Here is a 24,431-nt window from a genome sequence, read left to right on the forward strand (position 1 = left end):
CAGGATACAAACCGAAGAGCAAGTGGCCACTGGACAGCTTACATGGCTTTCTTTCAAGGGGCATTCATGGGGCCACTCCTCCACGACAGACCCCTGCCTACAGGGACACAGAGACACAGAGACATCGGCAACTCAGTCTGTGCTCCGTAGACCTGACAGGAAAGGGGTCTAGTGGTCCTGCGGGTAGAACAAGGACGATGTGGAGATGTACATGCTAGACCCAATGTGGGTCCTAGGACCTGAGACACCAGGGCAGGGCCTCCATTGAACGAGCCAAGCTCCTTCAGTTGGAAAAAGAAAGAAAAGAACAATTTCCCTATAGTGTGAGCTCTGTGCGATTAATCATAATAACTCTTCTGTCCACTGCCTCTTTGGGATGCTTACTCTGTGCTGGAGAGAGCACAGGGCTGAGCACTCGGCGAGCTGCACCATGTACACCTCAGAGCAGTCCTGGGAGGGGGGTGTTATTGTCACCCCTTCATTACATGCTAGGACACTGGCTAAAACATGCCCGTTTGCTAGATTCAAGGTCTTGGGGAGTGGCCAGCTGGGGTTCAAACCCAAGTCTGGGTGACCTCTGCACCCAAGCTCCTCATGACTTGTCTAGCTGTCGATGAGTTTATTTAGAACAAATCTCGCTGGGAATGAAGCTGACTGCAGCTATTCCATGATGTTCTCCACCACGCACTCCTGCTCCAGCTGCCGGTCCTTTAATGCCCAAGGAGGCCTCACTTATGTGCCGTGGTTGCGGATCTAAGTGCTGAGGACGTGCACTGCTCTGTGTCCTCGGTTCTCGGTCCAAACAAAACAGGGGACAGGCCACAGAGGCAGGCCCAAGGAAGAAGCAAAGCCAGGGCCCCTTTGAAGTCAAGGACCCCCTGCCGCTGGCGAGCTCTTCTGCATTGTGCTGTGGCACCGCCAGCCGCGCTTGGCCCCCACACTTTGAGTAGAAAGCCCAGTCTCCACGGGGAGCGGGGAGAGAGAGAGAGAGAGAGAGAGAGAGGTAGCGCTGTGTGCTCCCCTCCCATCTGTTTTGCAGAGGAGAGCGATTCTGAAAAAGCACATCAGATTAAATAAATTAAAAGAATTGCACCCCTCTGGGAACATTCTCAAAACAGAAAGTCATTTGAACCGATGTACGATTCACTCACAGCCTCTCTCCTTATAGGAAATGAATACAATCAAAATAAAAATCACTCCTCGGTCTGTATAGTAAGAGGCAGTAGATGGGCACGGGGAGAAAGGGAGGAGGGAGCAGGTCACAGAAGACACAGTGTTTACAAAGCCATTAAAGGAGAATGAATAGATCTAGTCTAGTCCCAAAAGGCAAAGAAATGTGAATTTTCACATATAAATAGAAAACGTTTAGAATGTTATTAATTCAAGACCGGGCTCCTAGGGCCTCTGGATGGTCGCCGAGTCTGGGCTTCTGGTTGGCTGCAGTGGCCCCTGCTGGTGGGAATCCTCTCCTGCTGCCGCGCACCTGCTATTTTCTGAACTTTCCGCGGTTCTGGGGACACCACGGAAGCTCACGCCCACATTTCTATAGGAGGTAATGCACACTCTGAACACCGCAGCAAGAGCCCCTGCGTGACCCAGAACCTACGTGGAACGTGTCCCATACTAAACCCTTAACAGAGTTGGCTGAGCGACCAAACACACGCAGCTCTACCACAGAACGGAGCACCATGGGCTCACGGCACCTGCATCCTGCACGAACCGTAGCATCGGAACGTCTTGAACCCAGTCAATGGGCTCTTAGAGGAAAGAGCTCTAGGTAAGAGGTCTTACTCAGAGGTAAGACCAAGGTCACCATGACAGGGGACCGGGGCCATGGGGGCCCTGTGAGCACACTGGGAGGCCCGGCATCTGTCAGGGGGACACGCGGTAAGGAGTGGACCGCGTCCTGGTGGGGACCTCCCTCAGGTTACAGATGATGAGCAGCTTGCAAGATGAAGAAACAAGGGATGGGGCTTCCAAACAAAGAGAACAGAACACGAGTGGCCCAGACAAGAGGAGCACTTTCTGGAAACAGGCTTGGTGCTCCCGGGGCTTTGGTGAAAGGTCGGCTTGCGGGGGAGATCAGTGTGTTAGGGGGCCTGTGAGAAGGATCCTCTTTTCCTCTTTATCTTGATGAAAAGTTTGAGGTTGTTCCACGGTCCACGGCAGGTGGGGGCGGGGGTTTCTTTGAGGATTGACCGGTTCTCGTCACATTCTGCAGACGTGGCTCTGGCAAGACGGTGCACGGGGATTGCAGGGGTGGGGGGCCGACAACCAGAGGCAGACAGCCCAGCTACGAAGCTACTGCGTTTAGGAGAAACGTGAGCAGCTTCACGGAGAAAGCAGTTGTGTGGTTGGCATGGAGAAGCCTGGGGGTCAGGAGGGACTCGGGCCTGTCCGCGGTGAAGAGCAGGCCAGGAAGTGGCTCCTGGCACAGACACCTGCGTCACAAGTGGAAGAAGGCCCCGGACAGGGGGCCCGGGCTTGCAGAGATGATCAGAAAGGGACGCCGATGTGGGTGCCTGCAAGTTACTCAGCTGGCATCTTGACGTAGGATTTTTGAGCTCACAGGAGCTTTGTCTGCATTAATAGTTTTGGGAGTTGTTAGTTTATGGATTGCAGGAGGAAAAAGTACATTTTCCATCTGTGCCTTAGTTTCCCTCTGGCATATTTATATTAAAAGCAAACTACTCCTTAGGGATGCAGTAGCTTCCAAGAAACTATTATAATAATCATTTCATATTTGTATAATGTTTCGCAATGAAGTCGGTATCTCATCCGGGTCCTTCCCACTACCCTGCAGGTCGGATATGTTCACCCCAATTTTACAAGCAATGACTTGAGTGTTTAAGATTAAGTGGCTTGGCCAAAACCGCCATATCAAGTCGGGAAGTGACCAGCTCAGGACTGAAACTCTGACTTCCATTTTCTGATTTTTTTCCTGTACCTGTTGCTGAGATTTTGACACAATTATTTGTTGACATCTTTGTTACTGTTCCCACCCACCCCCCCCACAATGGTACAATAGCCTCATGAAGGATGATACTGAAATTCAAAGTTTTATAAGAACAGTAGGAATCTCGGGGGGGGGGGGGCAAGGTTCCATCGTTTATAACACTGTAAGGTCCCTGGAAGATAAAGGTTATTTAAATGCAGAGGCTTATTAATGTCTGCACACTCACAGATCTACCCATCTGAGCGCAACCTGAACTTGCTAATTGTACAGAAGGAGGCAGACAACATGCTTCATGCTTATCTTGATCTGGAAAATTATACCATACGGATGAAGCAAAGCAAACCCGGCGCCTGGTGCACGGTGAAGAACCGCATTCCGGAGCATCCGTCCTCCCTCCCGCCTGCGGGCTCCTCCTTTCCTGGGCCTGAAACTTTCACGGCGATCACCTGGCCACGTCCTGTCCTCCACAGTCAATGAAGGGCTCCCCGCTGGGCCATGTTTCACTTTTCCAGGGTCGGGAAGGAGCAGCGCGTGTCCCCCTCCCCGCCAGCACGCAGGGAACGAGCCCGACCTGCTCCGTGAAAGATGCCCGTCCCTGACGGTTGCCACGGAGAAATAAATTAAATCTCGCCAACCCTGAAAGTCACCTTCTGAAGGAGGATTCTGTCTTTCCTTTTTGTTCCCCACCGCATCTACTTACCTCATCCTTCTAGTCATCCTGGGAGTAAGAGAGTGCGAGGAGGCCCCAAACGACAGGGCATGTTCCCCGTGGAGGCCGGGACAGGTGGAGCGAGCTCAAGCCCAGCTCCCCCACCAGAGCCATCCAGCAGCCCCGGCGGCTATGAAAGAGGGCCACAGATTAAAGAATGAGCATTTTCCACAGAAATGAAATTTCCGTGAAATTAAAAAAAAATTCATGAAATTAAAAAAAAAAAAAGACTAAAAGGTCTCTTTCGTCCACTGAGAAGGATTTATTTCGGTGCTATGACTTCACTTACTCTACGTGAGCACCCTAGTCTCCCTAAATGCTAAGCCTGGCCGATGAGGATGGGAGGATGGGGTTGACGGCATTTTTAAACCCCACGGGATGCTCGGATCTTGCCAAAATAGCGATTCTGAGAGCACCCATTGTATTTGCACAGGACATTGGAACTAGCTGACACCGACACGCCTCCTGGATCACTTGGTCTCATCCTGTAAGGCAGGTAAGGTAGTAGCTTGAATAAGTCTCCCAATTTGAAAGATGATGCTGAGGGCGGAGCCCTGAACCTGACGGTAGGGCCTGCCCCCAGCATGGGACACTCTCTCTCTGTTCTTTCTCCAACCCTCTAGGGATGGCTGCAGGATACACAGCCCCGGTCATACGTGGAATAATCATCACTGTCATCCCAGGCTGTAACTCTGCAAAGTGGTTTGTGGCACCATCATCGATCACAGCAAGTCCGTCTGGATCCGCGGGCCCGCGTCTGCTGAAAGAGTCTCAGCCCCACATGCACGCGGGACACGGCTGCCGCCCCGTCGTCGTGTGGCGGCTCTGTCATCGGCGCGGTGGCACATGCACAGGGGCCGCCATCTGTGAGTCTCTGGGGCCGAGGACAGTCCAGCCAGGTCCAGAGGCGAGGCCTGCATCCTGAAGAAGTCGGGCTGGAGGGCAAGCATGCTACACTTATTTAACAAAACTGTTCCAGAGTTTAGGGAACAACACGAGGCACAAATTATTCCTTTGTTTAAACATTAATTGTCTAATCCACATCCAAGGCCTTAATAGACTTCCGAGCTCCTTTTGCCTTCTCCGACAGGTTTTCTGCAGTGCTGGCAGAGGGAATTGCCGGCAACGTTTGAAACTGGGAGATACTTTCCCCCAGGACACTCAGTGTGCTTCTAATGACAGTCATTTCTTTTATGTTTTTATTAACTTGAGTAGGAAGGAGGGGTTGATTTGCATGTACTATATTGCAAACAACAATAATTTCTATACAAATGTTGGATGGGAAAAAAACCCCACTTTTTTGTAGATTTGCTAAAATATCATAAACTTGCAAGAATAAAGTCAATTATTTAGTCCCTTTAGAGTCTAGATTGCAATTTATTTGTATGGAATTTAATAATGCTTAGCACTTTACATATCTAAAGTACTTCACAAACATTAACAAATTAATCTTCTCAATGGCTCCTTAAAGTTAGAAATAATTACCTCTGATTCACAGATGGGGAAATCGGGAAAGGTTAAGAGACTTGCTGCAAGATACAGAGATGGTGTCTCCAAAGATAGGAAGCAGAATAGGATCTCCCTCTCAAATATGGGCTAATTTTGGACTATGAAGAGCTCCTGGTAAAAAAGACATTTAGGTTTTATCAGCTGCTGGCAGATTATTGGATTCAAAATATACCTTGGGGACTTTGGGAACACAAAGGGTATATTTGGCTCGGATGCTGGGGATGAATAGACCAGGTCAGACCTCTAGGCGTCGAGGAACTGCCCTGAGTCTGATAGCTCTGACCCAACGTACTGGACTAAAACTCTAGATGAAACTCTAGCTATCTGCATCACGCTGAAGCATAAATGCATTTTCAGAAAAATAACAGCTCCTTCCACCATTTCACACGACTTCCCAGTCTGACTGGTTTTTGCCTGTTCTCCTGAGATGTGGAAATAAGATGGAGCAAGGGGCAGTGGCTCCTTTCCCATTTGGAAAGTGGGAGAGGTCATCATGGTGCCTGGTGTGCCTTCATTGTGGCCCAGCCCTTGGTAGGAAGACTGCACAACCCAATTACATTCAACTGAATCCATGATTCTGTATGCACGTAAAACCCACAAAACAGATTAGCGTCCCAAGGAAGAGCGCCATGAAGGTTCTAGCACTATCTCTCATCTGGTTGTATCTTGTTTCAATAGTTTTTGCGTAGAAACTCTTATGCCTGGTTTCTGAGAAATAGGATGTTGGTGTTTAAGAGGAACTTTGTAAATATAAACCTCATTCTATGGCTTCGACGGTTTTGTCTTCTCCTCCCCTTTATCTTTTTCCTAAATTATTTCTTAAGTAATTATCAGACACCAGAAACCGATATATCCTAACCAAGAGTTACTGCTTTTAAAGTCTGGAAAAAACAACAACAACAACAAAAAAAAAAAAAAAAAAAAAAAAAAAGCATAAAAAACAAATCCTCCACACACAATGTTAACAATAACCAGCAATTGGGAAAGTGTTAACAATAAAAAGCCAAGCTGTCAGGTCTTAAACGGATGCCCAGGCCTGAAAGGTTACCACCAAGTCTCAGCTTTTGTTGAAACAATTGCATCCTTTGTGAGAAGGGGAGAAAGACAAAGATAGTTTTTCTGAAATCTCTTCTTGCAATAATTGAACTGAACAATCAAGCAGAGCTACAGACCTCAGATGGTTCATACAAATGCATAAACAATTGGAGAAAGGGAAGCTGAATCTATCAGCCCCTCGTGTCAGCCTTCAGAGATCCCTCTTCATACTGTTCCTCCGCAGACAGTCGGCACTTAGGCATTCAGTTCATACAAATTTAATTTGTGCACTTGCTGAATTGTTACTATGAAAAACAAAATATTATTTCATGTCTGTATTCTCACCCTTCACCCAGATTCGATTCTACTTGAATACACGGACCCCCGTTTTCGTTTTCTTCTCTTTCTGTCACTGCTCTCAGCTCTACATACATTGTTTTTTTAGCTTACCAGCTTGTTCACCAGGAAAGCTGGCCTTCCACGGCTTTAAATGGAAAGAAATTAAATGAAAAGACATAATTTATGCTCCCTTCTCATACATTTCACCCAGAGCTCACAACACCTTTAAATTGGCATAAGTGCCCTTTTACTTAATATTGGAAATGGTTTGGCTAAAATCACAGTTTCTATGTAATTCATAGAGGTTATTTCTCCAGCCCAAGAGCAAAGCTACACCCTCTCTGCTCCAGATCACAGACGTCAAAAGGTACTTATATGCTCTTTAGCCGTACTGGTGCTTTCCTTCAAAAAGAAAAAGAAATTACTGCGTATCTCTCAATACAAATTTTCTCTTCTACATTTTGAAAGGATCACCAAACGAATAAGTCTGAAAACAACAAATGCGGTAAAGGTAGCATTTTGTAAATACAATGAAGTAACGTTATTCCTGAGAAATATTTTCCAAAGGCTGCCACAAAGTTTGCCCCAAATTTGCATATTTTGAGTTTCTTTATTAAATGTGTAGTATTCTAGGAGTATAAATTCTTGTTTTAAATTTTTCTATATTTAAGTCACAAATTATGGAAAATATAAGCTTCCCCTCTCGTTTCTTATTTTCCTTCTTTCTTCTTTTATCTCCTGAGTTTTTCTCTTCATCTCACTTTTCGACTATTTTTTTACTTGTAATTCCCCTTGCAGACAAGTTGTTAACAATATCGCACTGTTCAATCAGCTTAGTTCATTTTTATTTCATAATTATGTTGCCATCAGAAAGTCCATGATCACCTCAGTGAATGAAGAAGGGCAAGTCAGTATTTAGGAGCAAAACCCCAAAGATGATCTGAAACACAAAGTGTTTCTCGGTGGCTCTGACGTGATTGTGGGGGGCGGTCAGTGGGCCCAATGGAAGTCAAGAGTTTCTCAGAGTTCTGACCCCCGGGGCCCCTGATGGTGTGGGACCCACAAGCACGGATGGATGCGGAACACAGGCTATCTCCCCACCACCGGCCACCTGTTTCCTTTCCAATCATGCCAGGCCCTCTCTGGGCTAGGCCATCTCCCCCGGACGAGGGGGCTCTGGCGGCACTTGCCATGTTCCCTGCAAACATCTTGTCTCTTAAAGGTCATGGCAATGATCAAAGATGATCCAGCCTCCATTGTGACGATTATGCTCCGCCCGAGCCTCTCCTGCCCTCAGTTCCAGCTGCCACATTCAGGTCAATAAACTATTATTCTAACTGCTTTTCACAGCCCACTGACTTGAAATTGACTGCCTGCAGCTCTGTTTTACTGCATGGAGGACGGAGAGAGAGAGAGAGAGTCAGGGATTAAATGGAAGGAAACTCCAGAGTCAAGGAAAAATCTTCAAAGAAAGAAAAATTCTAGGAAATTCAGTATAAGCCATCTAAAGACACATACACACAAACACACACACACACACACACACACTGTTTAGCTAGTGCCCCATTCTGGTCCAATTTGTAGGTAAGAACTGTCTATTTTTGTGGATAATAAGCAAAAATCAATAAAATAATAATAATGTTAATAACAGACACTTAGCAGTGAAAAAGGGAGCCACTTGTTGAGGGTGCGCTATGACAGGCACCGTTCGCCTTAGGCTTCTGGTGAGCCCCATATCAATGAGGCCTCACAACACCTTTGAGACCATCAATTATCATTTTCCTCATTTCACAGATGTGGAAACGGAGGCCCAGAGACGTAAGTTGCCTTCTCAGAGACTAAGAGGTGGTAACTAGGGGAGCTGAGATTTGAACACAGTCTTGCCCAGGAGCTAAGTACCAGTCTGGTGTTAGAAATAAAAAAAACTGAAAGTGAGTGAAAAAAGTAACTCGCTCAGCCCTTTGCAAGCGTCACACATTTGACTCCAGGCCATTTTTTCCCCCATTAAACCAAAACATCAGATAATCACACTCCTAGGAGGCCTCGGAGGCTCTGCGTGCAGCTCTTTCCTCATTTTTGGTGTTTCCCTTCCTCAGTGTCCTCTTTTCGCTCACGGTTTCTGCAGGATCTTCACCTCCAGCCAGGTGCTATGTACCTGTTGTTACTTGAGGAGTGAAGACAAGTCAGAAGCCCATGCAGGCTCTGACAACTGCAGCTGCCCATTAGGGATGTCCTGAAACATTCATGTCCTTCGGCTCCTGCTGGCAAACGTCGCTGCTTTAACCGGGAGCCAGCATTGTCTTCCCTGGACTGGGAAGCACGCGATGGGCGCGCTGTGGCTTGACAGGCCCCTGCACATGGCACTGAGCTCCCTGGATTTTGAAAGCTCTCCACAGATGCAGAAAGTGCAGGGGAAGAGACGCAGGTGAGCAAATCAGCGTGTGGGGATGACAGCTTTGATGTCGGTTGTCAAGCCATTTACAAACAAAACTCTTTCCCTCCATGTTCAAAGAGTATCGATATAACAGATGCAACTGATTAGTCCTGCAGCCTTTCATGGGAGGCATTATTATCTCTACTTTTTAGATTGGGAAAAAAGTTCCAAGAGGGTGAGTCATTTTCCACGGTGGCCATACATGGGAAGTTTGGGATTGGAACTTTAAAATGCCTAGTCCCCAAACCTATCCTTTTTTTTTTTTCTTTCTTTCTTTCTTTCTTTCTGCTCTGACAAGTTGAGCTGTTTTGATTTTTCAAAAGCAGTCACAACACTATTAATATTGGTACCTTGAAAAAAAACTTGTGGGAGTGGGGGTGTGAGAAGGCACTTTTTCTTAGAGGCACTGATGCTCAATCATCTTTAAAATGCTACTTGTGGGGAAAATAAATGCTTCTGTGAGCAAGGCAGTGGGAGGGCTCATTGACTCCCTTGGCAGGTGGAAAGACTCGATGAGTGGTCATTCTGGGCCAGGGGCAAGGCTGCAGGGATCAAAGCCGCACCCTTTGGCCCCCAGGTCAACCCAGGAAATTGTATCACCTTATTCTTGAGCTCTGGCTCCTTTGATGGGGCTGGGCCACACCTCCCGGCTTGACTTTCTAATGTAGACTGTGTCTGAACACTCCTATCTCCACACACAAATCATGTGGACCCAACATATTATGGGGAAACTGAAGGAATGCAAGTCCCATTTGTGCATAGTTTTCCTTCACCTTCTAGATGTCATAATCAAATAAGCTTCTTGGGGGAGTAATACGTGGCTTATTGGCAAAGAGTAGATGTCCACCTGAGGGCCGTAGATCTTGGTGTCTAATTATACCAAGCAAACAGTAGCTGTGTACAAGCCATTTGGGATTAGCTATGGGAGTTGGGACGTAAAAGAAGGAAGACATGGTTTTCCTGGAAATTTTTCTAGAATTCACAATATTGAATTCAGCATAAAAGCCACTTCACTTCCATTACTCTGGAAAATTTCTTGTTGGTTCTGGCCTATTTCACAAGTTCTTACCTTGATATTAATTCACAGTGACCATCTGCTGCAGGTGAACATGGACGTCGGGTAGGCAGGGTGGTCGTGGGGAGTGTGTCAAGCCTTTCTGGTGGCTGACATCTAAAAGTAGAAGAATGGTGGTGCTTACAGCCCACAGAATGGTGAGGGGGGCTCCCAGGGCCCCCGGCCGGTGTCCCCTCACCCTGCAGCGAGGGACCTGGATCCTGGGCCCGACCGTGTGCATCTGGGTTGCACATGTCGCTCCAGAAAAAGAATTCAAGGAGGGAGCCCTACGACTGATGGCTACCCCAGCCCATCCATCGCCGTCCCCTCGCTCGGCCGCTAATGAAAACTGCCGCTGCCGGCTACCCTGGCGGCCTCGGGGGCATCACAGAGGGAAAAGAGCCCCCGAAAACGAAGGAGTCAGTTTGATCTACAGTGTAATTACGGCCGCGCTGGGAGACAACACACAGCCGGCCCCTGTGCGGGCATATTTCTTTTTGCCCAGAAATTAATTTTCATATCAAAAAAAGAAACCATTTAACTTCTGAAACCGAGCTGGGCAGGGGAAAGAAAATCCTGAGGTCTGGGGTGTCAGCCTTGTCCTGGGCATTGACGCTCCCGCTGGGCTTGGAGGAGGACGGGAGCTCCCCTCGCCTCCCAGCCCTGCCTGGCTGTGGGCCAGATGGCGAGATGCAGATTCCAGGTGGGAGACACTTGTGGGCGCGGGGGGCAGGGGACAGGGAGAGGCACACAGGGAAGGAGAAGAAAAAGGGGAAAGGGAGCAGAGAGCACAGACATCATACAGCCCAGATCTATTCATCTTCCCCCCCAGGATCAGGAAGAGAGAAGTAAAATGATGTTGGATGCTTTTTTTTTTTTTTCTGAGCTCTGGAGGGCAAATGAAATAACAAATAAGAAAATGCTGAAAAATCAACACAGTTTATCCCAGATAAAAATAGAGGTACAGTAAAACAAATAGCATGAATGGCTTCTCCTCCACGGGCAAGCGGAGCAGAACAAATATGCGACTGAGCTTGGGAACCAAGGTTCTCCGTGGCCTCTGATGTGCGTGGCCTGCACTGACGGTGGGCGTCCCGAGACGGAGCGGGGACATGCACCAGCCTGCTCCGCCCCAGCTGTGCCCCCTCCTTCTCTTCCCCAAAAATCCTGCCAACCACACAGTTTCTCCCCTTAGGCCTTGCTGCCTGGAGTGGGGGCCCCGCTCCTGACAACTGTGCCCCCTTGAGAGAGTTGCTGTTGGGGAGCCTTACACGAGGCCACGTACATCCAAGTCCAGTGAACGCTCACCCCCTTCCTGCCCCTAACACTTGGCCTGACAACTGAGCATCAGGAAACAGTAGTTTTCTTAAAGTTAAAAAAAAAAAAAAAGGAAAAAAAAAAAAAGCATGGGCTAACCATGCCTCTGGAGGAGTCGATGTGACCTGATGCCCCCCGAGGAGTGTCACGATGTTTGGGAAGCTTGAAGCGACGCTGGTCCCTGAGTAGGAACCCTCGATGAGCCACGGCTTGTCCAGATGAGTGCAGGTCACAGCCATACAGGGAATGTCCTGGACCAGCACCACGGTCCCAACTAAGAGGGACAAACCTCCTTCCAGGATGGAAGCAGGGACGACAGTGATCGCCGCATTCATCCTCCCCTCCGCCCCCTCCTCTTCCCTATGCCGCCCTGAGAGAGCTCAGGGACACGTTGGCGCTATCTTAACACAATCCAGTGAAGGTGATCATCTACCTCTTTCCCTCTCCTTTACCACGTCCTCAGCCACCTGGCCAGGGGGTGGGGGCTTGGGCAGATTTGGAGTGTGTGTGTCAGGAGCTGACAGCGGGCCGTTTCAGAGCCGTCTCCAGCTGATAAAGTGTCAAACGAGATGGAACAGAAAGTGCAGTCCATTTGCGAAGCTGGGGCGGCTGGGTTGATGGATGGGAGGGGAGGGAGGGCCGCGGAGGTCGCAGGGCCACCCCTGGCTCGGGGCACCCAGCGCATTGTAAGTGGAGAGGAGTGTGTGCCTCACAGATGGTGAGGTTTGCAGAGCCTCCACTAGACTGTCTGCTCGGTGCCTCTGGCCGGGGCAGGCAGGGGAAGGTGTGCGCGTCTGTATCGGGGACAGGTGGCTATTGTCATGGCATCTGGGATGCAAGTAGGCTGGTGATGTGGAAATAACCCTAGAATCTGGGACAGGCCGTCCATGGTTCTAGACGTCCAGCACCCATGGAGGTGCATGACCTTGGACAAGTCACCTTTCTCAGATCTGAATTTCTCATCTTTGAAATAATGGAAATAATGTCAGCATTGGGAGGAATGGCTTGCCCAATATATATATATATATATATATATATATATATATATATATATATAAAATCTATGAGAAAACTAAGTCACAGAGAAGAGTGATTTGTGGAGAATTACACGGCTTTGAGAATTTAGACACCGAGGCGGCTCGGGAATACTCAAGGATATTGATCTCCCAAATGAAAACCTACAGAGTTTCCAAGGTCTCAGAGTCCAACTCCAGGGCTCTTCCTGCTTTCCCTACGAATGGCCTAGCAACGTTGATCTTTGTTGTAAAATCAGCAGAAGGAGCTCCAGCTTACATTGCAAGGAAGCACCCAGAGACTCAGCTAGGCATGTAAGCATGGGTGACAATTTCATGTGTATCACAGGTGACGTTCAGGAGTGCATCCTTTGTTCAATGTCAAACACCTTGTCAAGGGATGTATGAAACAAAACTTGCCTATCCTAGCTTATTTTTCTTCCTTTTGCACCTGACTTCATTTCAGGCAATAAAATTCCATCTTCTCCAATTTTTAATACCTGCATGCTCTCACAAAATGACTATCACATGACTATGGTATAGGTATTGTATAGAAAGAGCCATTTTACCTGGCTTTCCCTACAAATTGCATGTTGGAATAGGGCATCCATTTTTCAGATGGAGAAACTGAGGTCAAAACCTACAAGGGTCCACAGAACATGGCAGACATGCAGTATGATGTCCCCCTTGAGCTCCACAAAGTGTTTTGTGGGATTGGGACAGCTATGAGAAGTGGCTGGGAACTTTGCCAGCATCTGGCCAGAGGGGAAATAATCTTCAGTGTACCTCTAATAATGAGTTTTCTTTTCTTCATCTTTTTTCCCCCTTGCACCACATTTTTGGCAGGATCAGCTAAATAAGTGTTATACAATCTAGCACCTCTTGAGACCTCGGTGGCAAAAAGGCCATTGAGTAAGGAGAGAATTTTCAAGTTCTCAGGAAGGATTTTGTCACATATTCCTAGTTGATCTTATTAGCACCTGTCACGGTGAAGTTAGCCCCTTGGTTATGTTTTCTTGGCTTTTCTAGTATTTGTCATCTCGTTGCTATTGTTCGTGGTGTTATTTTAATTATTCTTCATTCTTTTTATTGGATTTTAATTTTCTGAACAGCCCCTGGGTGATGGTGGAGAAATAATAAAAAGAAGTATAATAATAATGATTGTGAATCGTAGCACAGGGGGATATGGTGCTGCTGGTGTTACTGATATTGTTATTTGGATTATTAATAATGATACTAATAGTGGCAATAATAAGAGTAGTTCCTGTCTAGGAAGCTCACAAACTTTTAGAGAGATAAAACTTGTGCACCCACACATCTTGGGGTAAAGCAAAGGGGAAGAGCCTGGTTATTAATAAAGTCATTACCGTAAAGTAAGAAGAAAAACGGGGCAATACAGGGACAAGGAATTGTTGGGAGTCACAGAACGGCACAATTAGAGACAAAAGTACAAATTCTTAACTCTATGTCTTGTGGATGATGAGGTTTGCTACTTTAGGATGGGGCCCTGTCTCATTCGCTTCTGGGCCCCTCTAGCACACCACCAAACGCTTTTTTGGCCCTCAATGTATTTCTACTGAAAGGATGGAAGGTAGAAAGCCACACAGGAAGGAAGGAAGAAAGGAAGGAAGGAAGGACTCACTAAAGTAAAAAAGTGTCAATCCAAGTCAGAAGGGAACACGGGGGATATTCTGAGACCTTAGGTGGGCCTCACCAGATATTCCAGCTATTAAACTGGTAATGGTAGCTATTCAGCTACTCCAAACCAAGGCCATTTCTAGAGTAACAACTACAAGAACAAGCTTTGATTCACACCAGAAGTCAGCTCTGAGCTGGAGGATGAGGTGATAGAATTATGGATGAGAAGTTATTGATGAATAGGCTTGCCCCCATTTTCCTTTCCTTCCCTGCACCACCCCGTTGTAGGGTCCCTTTGTTGTCACAAATGTCTCTGCCTGGCAGGACATTGCCACCAGCTACTATCTGAAGCATACTTAAAAGTTATTGGTAACTTCTTCCAATAAACTATCTATAGATGTAGGCAATAGATAAAAAATATGAACAACGATGTTTTCATAACATTATTCCTAATACCAGATAATTGGAAATTACCTTAATGATCAACAACCTGGGAATTTTAAATCCAGTACAGTATATCCATATGATGGATTCCTACGCAGCTATTAAAATAACATTCTGGAGCAATTTTAATGGCCTGAGGAAATATGGTGATGTTAAACAGAGAAAAAAGCCAGGAAAGGAAAATAGAGGCAAGGAACTTGCTAGTGGAGCAAGAGGAGGTTGGACTAGCCAATTACAACGTGCCTTGAATGTGGTGCTGAGGAGGTTTGAGTTTAATTCACAGAGTTGGGGCAACAGCACCATTTCTACATAAGAGAGTAACAGCTGTCAGCTGAAAGGGGAAAAAAATTTTTTTTCATGAAGGCAAGGCTTTAATATTTGCTTAATAATATCTTCATCAGTCCAATGGTCTAAATTAATAAATGATTATCACTGTAATGATGTTGATGTAAAACATTATATTATACTAACAGAATCAATCAAAAAAGAAACTGAAACTGTCATTGAGGACACATGACTGAACAAAAAGAGACCATAACTCCCATGTATGTGTTATTTTGCAGGACAGGTGAATATTGCTAATTGATTTGAATCCCCTCAGAAGGTGCTGCTTTTTAACCAAAATAGAAATTATAACTAATATTCTTTGCCCCACTCCACCTTCTATAAGCAATCAGTGTTTTAACATTTGTGTGTTCTTTAGAAAATGGAGATGTGATTCGTTACTAAACTCTGTCTCTGCTATTGGTTATGTATGTATACACGACAGTACAGACATTTTTTCCACACAAGTGTATAAATAAAATAGCATTATTAAAAGTTTAAAAATTCATATTTGCACATGAAAAAGTATATAGACCCTGACCATGTGTTCCGGAGAAAGAAAAAGGTCTGGACAAGCAGACTTTACCCCAAGAACTACTTCAGGGGCCTCTTAGAATACATAAAACTACAAACACTGGAATAATGGAATGGAATATGTAGCACCAGGCTTGAGATGAGGAGACTCTGTGCAAACAAAAAGACTTATGAAAATCAAAAGCATGAGAGCATTTCATCAAAATTATAAGCACAAAATTATAAGAATGCAGAGCAACGGGAACTCTTGAGCACCGTTGGTGGGAATGCAAACTGGTGCAGCCACTGTAGAAAGCGGTATGGAGCTTCCTTAAAATATTAAAAATAGAAATACCATATGACCCAGTAATTCCCCTACCAGTTATATCCCCAAAGAAAACATTTATTTATTTCAGCATTATTTGTAATAGACAAGAAATGGAAGCAACCCAAGTGTCCACCCATAGATGAATGGATAAAGAAGATGTGGAATTTATATGCAATGGAATATTACTCAGCCATAAAAAAGGATGAGATTTCTTTTCCATCTGGAACAATATGGATGAACCTAGAGGGTATTATGTTAAGCAAAATAAGCCAGTCAGAGAAAGACAAATATCACATGATTTCACTTATTTGTGGAATGTAAAAAACAAAACAAAGAAATAAACAAACAGGCAACATACTCTTAAATACAGAGATCAAACTAGTGGTTGCCAGAGGGGAGGTAGGTCAGAGGCTAGTGAATTAGGTGAAGGGGATTAAGAAATTAAGGAAGTCGTACTTCTAGCTATAAAATATACACGTCATGGAAAAGAAAAGTACAATATGGAGAATATAGGTAATAATATTGTAGTAATGCTGTCTGGTGACAGATGGTGACTATCATCACGGTGAGCAAGGACTAATGCATAGAATTGTTGAATCAATGCGTTGTACGCTTGAAACTAATCTAACATTGTATGTTAATTATACTTCAATAACAAACAAACAAAAACCAAATAGACATCGCCAAGAACTATTTCAGTGCCCTCTAAGAATACATAAAGCTAACACTGAAAACATCATGGAATACTATGGCACTAGGCTTGAGATGACGACTTTGTGTAAACAAAAAGACCCATGAGAATCAAAAGCGTTGAGGCATTTCATCAAAATTACAATTGATTCAGATTGCCTTAAAATTTCCGCTTCTGAAATCTCACACTGAGAAAGTTAGTTGTTCAATTTGACATGGTTAACTCTGTGTTTAGGAAAAAACAACTCTGATAATCCTGCAAAAGATGAGAGGAATTAGGCAGTGGACGTGGGAAGCAGAACCACGGAGACATGGTGAGGGCTTGAACGAAGCAGCGAGGGTAGAATATAAAGAAGATGATTTCTAGAGATTTCCTTGGATACAATGAACAGGAGAAGGCGCCTACTCTCTCCTACAGAGAGTAGGAATGAGGAGACTTTTGGCTATTTACAGAATAGCCAAAGAAGTTTGGAAGTTTGGAAGTTTCCAGATTGAACAACTGGGCTAATAAATAACAAAGTGGGTTTTAAATAACAGAATGCAAGATGGATTTTGTGCTTTCTATTATACTAAGAACTTGCTATGGTTTATTTCATGAATTCTCATGACACCCTTATGAAATGGCTTCTTTAATTATGCTTGCTTTACAGATGAATGGATGGAAGCCCAGAAAGTTTAAGTCAAATATGTCCAATATTACCCATTTAAGAAGTGGTAGGGATGGCCGGTTTTGAAAGTGCATGCATGGCTCTTCCTAACCAGGATGGACAAGGATATGTGCAGGTAGAGAGAGACCCTGGGGTGAGGGGAGGTCTATAGAGGAAGCACCGAAGCAGAACAGATGCCAACAACAGCCACCGTAACTAGCCTGTGAAGCATTTTTCAGAGAACAGGAATTTATCTCTGAGACTGTGTTGAGCAGGCTCTGGCCTCTCTAAGTGCATTTTGGTGAACTTAATCATGGGGTCCATCCAGCCAGCTGCCTGCCTGTTGGTGAATTTCTTCAAGGAAGCTTTGCAGCTAACATTCAGCGCCAATTGTGTTCTGATTGCTTCCACTAAATCAAGAAGAAAATTGAAAAGATTGACATACGCATGCACAAACGTGTGTGGAAGTCTGGAAAGGTGATGATTGGCGCCCCCAGCTATGACCTTTATTTTCCATCGATGGATCCCAGTGAGCGTCAGTTATGTTTGAAGCTGCATAACATGAACTGAAATAAGAGGAATAAATAGGAACTGTTAAAGCCCTTTTCTAGAGGAATTTGGAGCTGATTAAATAACATCATATTTAAGGAAACACTCTGATATCAGACGGAAATGGAAGATAAGCGTCAAAACAAAACACTGACCTACCCAACCAGACTGAGTTATTTTAAGCAACATGAAAACAGGAGCTGATCTACATAGCTTTGATCTAAAGAAACCAGGTGACCATAAAGTATAGAAAGATCCATGGTTCTTATGATTTTCCTTTGAGTCCTCTAAATAGAACAAAATTAGGGTCTAGAGATTGAACAGGAAGGAACAGTGCGAGAAGACAAATTTGGGGGATGGGTTGTGGGCCAACAGCCATGTGTTCCATTAAATTATGATTTTTTTTTCTGGCTTGAGAAATTAGAAGGGGAAAAATTCTACATTCCAATTTATAAAGTATTACATAGATTAGAAAAAAAAAAAAGCAAACCAAATCAAACCAAGAAACAGCCTAGCAGTCTGGTGTAATAAACTCTGGATAATAATACCCTCACTCACTTGGGTGAGATTTTACTGACTGGGTTCTGGAACTAGCAATGATTGTCCTGGGGACTGTTTTATTTCAGAGAGAAACCACTGATTCAGGCAGATTGCCAATGCTAATAAAATTCTTGGAAACTTAAATATTGTTCTCAAAGAGGCGCCCTATATCCATTCTTGACTTCTGCAGATCCTTTTCTTTCGTCTTCCCTTCCCTCTTTTATCCTCCCATTGAGTGCAGGTATTTCTTGAGGCGGGGAGTGGGGGGGGTTCCCTGCTCTTCTCTTCCTCCTTGAACTCATGCTTCTTCATGACTTCAGTGGCCATCTATGTGATGACTAGTAGGAGGATTCTAACTCCAGTCCCTTTTGCTCACCTGTGTGCCTACGTCTTCACAGGGTAGGTATTACCCCTGGACAAATTCATTTAGATTTACTATTTTCACCTCAATGTATCATGTTAAAAACAAAGGAGGTAAAGACATGTATATGGACAATAAGCATATGGAAAGATGCTCAACATCATGAGTCATTAGAGAAATGGGAATCAGAATCACAGGATACCACTTCACACCTACTAGGGTAGCTATGATCCAAATGAAGGCGGTGACAAGTATTGGCAAAGATGTGGGGAAATTGGAAACCTCACAGATTGCTGGTGTGAAGATGAGACGGTGAAGTCATTTGGCAAAGAGTTTGTTAGTTCTTCAAAGTATGAAACATAAAATCACCATTTGAACCAGGAATTCCATTCCTAGGTACATACCCCAGAGAAATGACATATGTCTGCAAACCTGAATGTACCTGAGTATCCATAGCAGCATTATCAATGAACCATATAACGAAATATGATTCAGCCAAAAAAAGAGAAGGAAGTGCTAATTCATCCTACAACATGGCTGAATCTTGAAAACATCACGATAAATGAAAGAAGTCAGGCACAAAGGCCACGCATTAAATGATTATATATATATATTAAATGGCAACAATAAAGAAAGCCATAAAGACAGAAAGGAGTAGGCTCTGGCTGCCAGGGGCTAGGGGAAGGGGATATGGGAAGTGACTACAGATGAGTCTAAGGTTTCTTTTGGCATGGTAAAAATGTTTGGGAATTAATGGCTACGATTGCACATCGATTGCACAATTGTGAATATACTACAACCATTGAATTGTATACTTTAAAAGGGTACATTTTATAATATGTGAATTATATTCTAATTACAAGCAAACAGATATACTGTGAAAACTGATGATGGGATCCCTGGGTGGCGCAGCGGTTTAGCGCCTGCCTTTGGCCCAGGGCGCGATCCTGGAGACCCGGGATGGAATCCCACATCAGGCTCCCGGTGCATGGAGCCTGCTTCTCCCTCTGCCTATGTCTCTGCCTCTCTCTCTCTCTCTCTGTGTGACTATCATAAATAGATAAAAATTAAAAAAAAAGAAAACTGATGTTTTCACAAAATTTTTGGTAAAGATGTCACCGTCCCCTCTTCAACAGCGATCACCAAGTGCCTGAGTTCACCCCACCAAAATTTATTTGAATGTCCCCTGTGTGTCATGGAGCTAATAGCTAACACATAACCTATCACTCCTCCCATTCCAAGTGTTTTTTGATGTGCTTTATGCATATTAGCTCATTTAATGTTCATAAGGACCCCTCTGAGCACATGAAAACCTCGGGGTGGAGAAGTTACGCAATTGCCTGAGGTCACACTGCTTGTCAACACCAGGGCATGACAGATTTCAAATCCATATTATAGTCTGACTCCTAAATTGATACTTGCTCTATTGTGACACACTATTATCCAACCCTATACTACGTTCTAGAGCTCACTAAGTGGTTCTAGTACCATTACTATTATGACACTACCTTTGGTCTAACTTTGGCAAAGTGGTCTAAGAGGGGAGCCCTGCTCTTGTGGAGTGAGTTTTCTCATAAATATGTCTGTGAATGTCTGCAACGCAGATGTAATAAGCAGCCTATGTTGTGTTCTACAGAAGAACAGAAAGAGGGATGGCTTCCATGCGGGTGGTCAGAAAGACAGGGGCAGTGGTTGCTTGGAAACTGGGCCTGCCCAGGGCCTGCATTTCAGCAGTGAGGCTGGAAGGTGGGTGCAGGGAGTGCTGAAGGCCCTCACCTGGATCCTGCAGAAGCCTGCACCTTCAGATGCCTGTCCTGATCCCAGACTCTCTCCGTTCCACAGTCTACCTTACAGACTTTTGCCAGACTGATTTTCCTTCAATGTTGTTTAAAACCTGTCTTCCTTAACCAAAAACCTTCAATGGGTGCCTGGTTGCCTTTCATGTTAACGCTAAGCTCCTCTTCTCTGCATGTGGGTACGCTGGCCCCTGTCACTCCCCTAATTACAAGGACTCCTTCCGCTGTTCTTCACTGATCTCGCGGGTTCAGAAAAGAAAGAGAGGGGTCCTTATACTTTGCTTCCCTTTTTTTTTTGAAAGCATATGAAAAGCTAAATTTATAACTGTCTTCTAGCAAAGCTTAGGATATAAAAGCATGTGTTTCGTGTACTGGCTTCCCCTTAATTTCCTACTCTCATTTTAGTTCCCATCACTGTTTTTGAGCTATTTAAGATATATTTCATCTTGCTATATCGTGTGTGTAACTAGAAGGGGGAAGAAGAAATCAGATGTTTTTGAAACAGGAGGCCCACGGACCCACCTAATTTGTCTTCTTAAGAGAACCTTGCCTTTCTTAGGAAAAGGCCTTGCTGAACCCTAGGGTGGTGAAGTCAAAGCCCCTGATGGTATTAGACTAGAGGCAGAGCGACAACACAACAGAGCATCAAGGGGCACCCTATAACAGATTCGGAGGAACTTGGGAGTTGACCTGGTGATATGGCAATCAGCTTTGAGAGCAATGGAGCAGTGGATTCTTGGGGGAGTGGATGGGGCCCTGTCACAGAGCATGAGGCCACAGCTTAGGCAGGGTGGCCTACAAGAAATTCCTAGCATCAAGGATGGCTGAGGAATTTTTAAGATGTTTGGTACTCAGTTGACAGTTGTTTTTTGCTCTGTGCTATGTAATCACCCGTGGCCCTCACAAGCCTTCAGTAAGAGCCTATCACTCATAGTAGCCCTGGGCCATGGGTGATTGGGGCAGTAGAGCACAGGGTCGGTGCCCCACAGAATAGAAGTGATGCCAAAAAAAGAATGGCAGCCACAGAACCCAAGAGGGAGAGGTGCTGCAAGGTTGTGAGAGCAAGCAGACCCCCATGGAGACCAAGGCTGAAATTTATATGGGAGATCTCTCTTTTCCTTTGGACATAATACAAGAAGGAGAACCTTGCAAGGGGGCACCAGAGAGATTAGAATTTACCAAAGATAAGGTCTGTAGATAATTGTGTTCTACATTTTATAAACTGCCCTACATTCTTCCCAAGGAAGACAGAATGGAAAAGAAAAAACACTCCCACTCTGCATCCTTTCACATAATCTTTCTTTCTTGAAAGGGTCTCTCTCTCCCTCTGTGTGATTCAGGGCCTGAAGTCCATATCCTGCCCCCAGGATGGAGCTTGTGCTGCTTTGTCCTTCACTACTTCCTATTCTTCCTCAAGGGGTGGCACCGTGTGTGTTACCAACCCTCCAGGTGATTCTATATATATATATAAATTTATTTTTTATTGGTGTTCAATTTGCCAACATATAAAATAACACCCAGTGCTCATCCCGTCAAGTGCCCCCCTCAGTGCCCATCACCCAGTCACCCCCACTCCCCGCCCACCTCCCCTTCCACCACCCCTAGTTCATTTCCCAGAGTTAGGAGTCTTTCATGTTCTGTCTCCCTTTCTGATATTTCCCACTCAATTTTTCTCCTTTCCCTTCCAGGTGATTCTAATGCAATGCTACACTTGGAGAACCAGGACAGGGACCAGAGGCGCCTGCTGGAGTGGCAATCCGGTCACATCTCTTTCCAGGTCTGTGCCATCTGATGGAGTCCATCTCACTCCTCCAAAACTCAAAGTATTTGTAATGCCCGTCCACGTCCCACATGTACATAGGTTGCATTTTTACCTCTATGACCTCATTTGCCCCACCCCTCACGGTCCCTGGCACTCATTTCCTCTGGTCACTGAGGCCAGGTTTGCTTCTGCCTCAACACATTTACTGGGGCTGCTTCCTCTGCCTGGAACTCTCTTCCTCACCTCCTTCAAGTTCTTTCTTCTGGGAAGCCTGCCCCAGTCACACTATTTGTAATTAGATTCACCTCCACTATGGAAACCACCTATTCCTCTCTGGCTTATTTTACCCACAGCATTGATCTGTATATAATGTTGCATATAGTTTGGGGTCCCTGGGTGGCTCAGTGGTTGAGCATCTGCCTTTAGCTCAGGGAGTGATCCCAGAATCCTGAGATCGAGTCCTGCATTAGGATCCCCGCATGGAGCCTGCTTCTCGCTCTGCCTGTGTCCCTGCCTCTCTCTCTCTGTGTCTCTCAGGAATAATAAGTAAAATCTTTTTTTAAAAACTTGCATATATTTCACTTCCTCAAACTTTTAATTATTTGTGTTATTTTATCAGAATGTAAGCCCCAAGAAAGCAGAGATCTTATTTCATGTTTTCTTATTTTGCTCATTAATATAGTACTTGATCCATGTGGTAAAGCATATTCAATAAACACCTGTTGAATGAGTGAATATAACACCAATCTTCTGTCTTTTCATTGTTCATGGACTACTCCACCCATCGTAGTCTTTGTGGCCAACCAGTTTGTAAGATCCATGAGAAGAGCTAACACGTCCTGGGTGGCAGTCTTCCCCACCAGCCTAGCGAAATGCTGAGAACGTAAAGAGCACAAGATGCTCCTTGATTCTAGGTCTCACCACAATTGTCCCACAGACTTGAGATTCAAGACAGAAAGCCCATGCAATGCCCCATAAATATCTGGAGCTCTCTCTCCATCACTCCTTCCAACACAGAGTTCGAAGCTCCAAGCCTGCCTCCTCTCCCTTGTCCAGCTATAATTTCTAGTCATTTCCCCTGACATGCAAAGAATCCACCTCTCCCTGGCTGCTCTCTCACCCCCAGGCTGTTGCCTGCTCAGGCATCCTCCATCTGTCCCTCACCCTAGTTCCAGCGACCCAGCATGACAGCTGAGATCTATAATTTATTAGTACCCTTCTGCTGGGCCTTTTCTTTCTTCCTTTTTCTCGGGCATCATTGGTACACAGCCTTAGTCAGCACCATCAGAAGGGCTGCAGGTGTTTGAAAGGCCCCCAAATGGAGGTAATCTGAATCAAGCATTGGGCTAAGATAAGCAAATTTGAGATTCTGGAACATGCTGTTCTGGGAGAAAGAAAAGTCTTTATCACTTTAAACAATGTCCTGGCATCTCTCTACTACCCTTCTTATTTGCATTTGACTGAATGTGTAGTAAAATCACATTTTGTGCTTTGAAGAGACATGTATATTGATGGAGGCTAAGAACCTCTGAGAAGAGGGCCAGACAGTACACATGAGTTGTCTTCTCAAACCTCAGTAGGCAATATGTGTTTTTAATAATTATCTGGTAATTAACAGCTGTGATTCGAAGCCCTTCATTTGGAAAAAATAATAATAATTTTACTTCCTGGTGCCAGGAGCCAGATGGGCAGCCAAAGAGAGAAGCCTCCAGCTATGTAGCAGACAAGTAGAGAAGGAAAGGTCCATGAGCCTCCTTATCACCCTGCAGCTGGCACAACATCTGGACAACAGAACAAGGCAACAGCACAGATACCTGCACCTCCCCAACCCCAACATGCATGTTTGTCCATTTAGTGCTAATTACAGTATTGGTTTGTAATCCCTGCTATAAAAAAAACTATAGTCCCTCCCTCTACTTACTTGTTCTAAATGACCTCTTTCAAAAGATCCACTGCTTGATAAGTAATGTCAAACTGGGAAATTATTTTGAAATATCATAACCAGGAATTTGTTACTTGGTTCAAAGACATTGCACTGGCCCTCAGGCTTTCCTGAAGCTTGCTACCACCATGTCAACCATCTCCCCTTCCCCTGCTGATCCTGTAACTTCAGTGTCAGTCAGGAGCAAACCACCTTCCCAACATCATGTATTAGTAACAGATCTTCACAGTATCTTCACAAATATCTCTCTCTAGTACACACATGCACACACACACACACACACACATTTCTTTGCTGAAGATATCAGGGGAAAAGAGTTAAGACAAAGGAGAAGGATAGCAAAAAGCAAACAATCTGTATATATTTTTATTATATTTCTCATTAAGCTCGGTTTCAGGTCTCCCAGAGGCATGGGGTATGAGGGCTGGAGTTGATCTGCTCGGCTGAAATCATTTGAAACTTGACATGGATTTGAGGGCTCTGTTGTGGCCACAGAAAGAAAAAGAGGAAGGATGGATGGAAAGAAAAAGG

General features: G+C 45.0%; 1 protein-coding gene and 1 long non-coding RNA gene across 3 annotated transcripts in view; one reads left to right on the forward strand and one right to left on the reverse strand.

Moving 5' to 3' along the window:
• The window catches only part of NTM (neurotrimin), a 940,510-nt gene that overhangs the window by 570,042 nt on the left and 346,037 nt on the right, over window positions 1-24,431 (reverse strand). The window lies entirely within an intron of this gene.
• LOC118354794 (uncharacterized) lies at window positions 21,537-24,405 on the forward strand. The gene is made up of 3 exons (XR_004815952.2): window positions 21,537-21,645; window positions 21,885-21,973; window positions 23,636-24,405. It is a non-coding gene; the product is annotated as an uncharacterized LOC118354794 (long non-coding RNA).

Source organism: Canis lupus, chromosome 5 (assembly GCF_003254725.2).
Source record: "Canis lupus dingo isolate Sandy chromosome 5, ASM325472v2, whole genome shotgun sequence".
NCBI classification, from domain to species: domain Eukaryota; kingdom Metazoa; phylum Chordata; class Mammalia; order Carnivora; family Canidae; genus Canis; species Canis lupus.